Below are 3672 nucleotides of genomic sequence, written 5' to 3' on the forward strand. Positions count from 1 at the left end.
CTGCTTTATTTTATACGAACATTGGACTCTGAGTTTTATGGGCTGTGTTAGTGTATTGCTGTTAGGATTTCCAGCCCTTGGTTTTGTGTTATCCTCTAATGTTTTAATAAATTTGTTTTTCTTTACACAAGATCCTTCTTGCCTCTTTGGTTTCCCCTCCCTGAAGAAGGTAAAACGTAACATACATCAGTGCTTTCCAACACAGCATGTTTTAGCTGTTTCTCTGCTCCAACACATGGTTGTACTCAACAGATGACTAAGGTGTGTTGGTGCAGAGTAACAACTAAATCACGCTGGACAGAGGATCTGGAGGGCCAGGGTTAGAGAAGACTGCAGTCTATCACCATAGGTCTTCCCAGTCCAGGGCTGTGCAGAGACCTTTGAAGGGGCGGGTGCTCAAATTTAAAAAAAGGGCACACAGAATAATATTTTCTAACACCATGACAAAACCACAGTATACCTGGCTGAATAACAAATCATATTTATTAGACATTCAAAATGGAAGCAAATCATTCTATACACCCTTACCACATAAGGACAATGTAAAGCAAAAGTAACTTGTTTTGGTAAATGGTCTGTATTTATATAATACCTTCTTAGGGTTCTACAACCGCCCAAGGCACATTACAACACAATCAGTCATTCACACACACACACTAACACACTGATGGTGATGAGCTATGATGTAGCCATAGCTGCTCTGGAGCGCACTGACAGAGGTGAAGCTGCTGAGCACAGGCGCCACCAGTCCCTCCGACCACCACCAGCAGGCAAAGCAGGTTGTGTCTTGCCCAAGGACACAACAGCATCAATCTCTGATTGAAGTCAGGATCAAACCTGCAACCTTCCGATTACTGGACAACCTGCTCCACCTCCTGATCTATTGCTGTCCTATTTTACCTGATGATGGGGTACAATGTAGCTGTTGCAGGGTTGCTCCTCTTGCTGCTGCTGATGATGCTGGAGGGCAAGGCTGTGTTGATCTCAGACTGTAGGTAGTAAAACGAACAGAGGAGAAATGTTAGTTAATTACAAAATTAATGTAAGATAATAAAACAATGGCAAAAATTGGTGAAAACTCTTAGAACTGTAAGACAGAAATATCTGAGACAACACCTGTGGTAAATAAATGGAAATCTAAACATTAGTGGATAATAGAGGAGTTTATGTCAGAGATAACAATGTGACAGAAATATAAACAGAACGAGTTGTGTGTGTCTTCAATCTCATGTGATTTATCACTCTCCACCTGCTGTCCATCTGAGAACAAGGGAAAATTAGCTATTGTATGAATGAATTGTGTAGTTATTCACATTTAACAGGTCTTGCACCTAATCCATGATCAAGAGGCTAACAAAAAACATTTTCTGGCATCAAAACATTGCAGTTGTGTATATTATTGTTTCTACACTTGTTGCTGTGATGCAACTTACCTGTACTCTTTTTTTTTATCCAGCTGGTGAGGGACCCACTGCCTTTAGCTGCCTCATGTAGCTCTTTCTGTCGCTGCTTCCGCCTCCTCTCCTTACGAGGCATGTCTGTACAATGATCTATCATAATTAATTTACAAATATGTTTTCATGCTTATAAAACTCATGCATACACATACTGGGACATTTCATTCCTTTTCCAGAAAACTAACTGTATATAATTTGGCCACAAATTTGCTTCATGATGCTGATCCAGAATATTTCCATAATATTTTAATCATAGTGCTTTAGTAATTATAATAAAAATAAAGAATAAAACAATGTTTATGCTTTCATTCAGTTTTACTATCTACTTTGTGCAAATCAGAGAACTGTACAGATAAAATAATTTTGTGGTGAAAACAGTAGTTTTTTTAAATGCACATCTTTAAAACATAATGTTTTTTTTATACAATGCATTCAAAAGAGAGCAAATATAAACTCCAACATTTTAAGAATATGCATGGTATTAGTGAACTATAAAACCCACCAGAAGGGCTGAGAAACCTTAAAATCTAAAATGTTCCCTAAAACGCTGGACCAAATTTACAGACAAGGACTGAATATTTTGTAACACTAAACTTGTGACGGATGTTACCTTTAGTATTTTTCTTATTTCCTTTCACAAAAGGTAGCTAAATTTAAAATTTGTTCAAGTTTTATCAGTCTGCAAACCAGGAAGTGATTCTGTAAACAAGAAGCAGGGCTGTGAGACCCCAGTCACGTGACACGCAGCAGCAATAGGAATGCAACTTTGGGGTACCTAGTGAACAACAACAACATTTATTGGCAAATTCCCAATATTTAAGATTGAAAAAATATTTTCGTACAAGTACTTATGTACAGAATGTTTTTGGTTAATCCTAAAGCTACTGAGGTTCAGAATCGGTACCCAGCCACAGACACACACCCAGCTAGTAATATATCACACACACCTAGTGCCACAAAACAACTTAATAATGTACAAAATAATCTAATAACTTTGTATAGTAGTGTGCATCCAACTTACCGGTGTTAGTCCGTTTCTCCCAATCAATATGTATGTTGTAAAAGCTCTGCACCTCTCCCTCGGCCATGAAGGAAACGTGGGTGCTGACCGGCTGTGCGCTCTGGCGTCAGGAAGGTAAGGTGATCAACGTGACTCACGCCAGCTATATAACTTTATTAAACAGAAATTTTATTAATTATTATTTTTGTCATTGTTGAGGGGTGTTGGTCTTTCTTCTGTTAGACCAAGCACGGGTACGGAGAAGATGGAGTTAAACACCTTTTGAGTTGGCAGAATGTGGAGACAAATGATCAGAAGTCCAGTCACTGTTTTCACCGCTCATGAGGGGGAGAGCCTTTGCAACATACAGCAGGTCCCGCGACCTGCTCCCGTCAGTTGCTTCGGACAGACTCTCGCCGTTCTGCTGAAACGGCTGATTTTTATTGAAAAGCACAGGAATGTAACATACGCAGTTTGCCATACACACACGTAATTCTGCCATCTGCACCTGTAGACGCACGTCAGCTAATAGCCTTGTTAATGAAAGACCAATTCATCCCAAGGACATGCAACCTTGAGATGACCAGGACACATCCTGCAACATCCTTTGCTAACAAAGACAGTTGTTCTTGTATTGAGGAACTGAAGGAAGGAACACTTTCACTCCCTTTTGGAGTTCCTGCAGCTGTTTAGAGCTCATGCAGGAGAGAAGCACAGAGAGGCCTTTGATATTATAACATGATTCCATAATGAAAAAAGTATCATATAACAATGAATAATAAAAGAGCTTATATGAGAGTTACATATATTTTCAGGGGGCACAAACAGAAAATTCTTTAAAAAAAAATTTAATAAATAAATAAATATAAAAAAAATCATTAAACCTCAAAAAGGGCACTTTGGGCACATGGGACAAAAGGGGCAGGGTCTCAAGCACCCCCCCCTTCTGCACGTGCCTGTCCCAGTCTGATAACTGGTCATCTCTGTGGCTCATGGGACTAGAACCGCCGTGCCAGATGTGATGGAATCCTTCAGTCTCCATGAAGAAGGACCTTTCTCACAGGTGGAAACTCAACAACCTAATCACCCACTTCATAACCAAGCTTCTTCGGCACTGTGGGGAGCAGTGTTGATGACATCCACAACGAGAATCAAAACATTGATAAAAAGCCTCTTTTGGGAATGTTCTTATTAAAGGTGTTACAGCAAATTTGT

At 39.6% G+C, this 3672-nt stretch overlaps 1 long non-coding RNA gene across 1 annotated transcript; it reads right to left on the bottom strand.

Moving 5' to 3' along the window:
- Positions 1–509: 509 nt before the first annotated feature.
- LOC139063667 (uncharacterized) lies at positions 510–2514 on the bottom strand. Its single transcript, XR_011517035.1, has 3 exons — positions 2479–2514; positions 1434–1538; positions 510–989 (listed from the first exon to the last, which is right to left on the bottom strand). It is a non-coding gene; the product is annotated as an uncharacterized lncRNA (long non-coding RNA).
- Between the last annotated feature and the right edge of the window lie 1158 nt (positions 2515–3672).

This window comes from Nothobranchius furzeri, chromosome 17, assembly GCF_043380555.1.
Source record: "Nothobranchius furzeri strain GRZ-AD chromosome 17, NfurGRZ-RIMD1, whole genome shotgun sequence".
Lineage (NCBI taxonomy): Eukaryota > Metazoa > Chordata > Actinopteri > Cyprinodontiformes > Nothobranchiidae > Nothobranchius > Nothobranchius furzeri.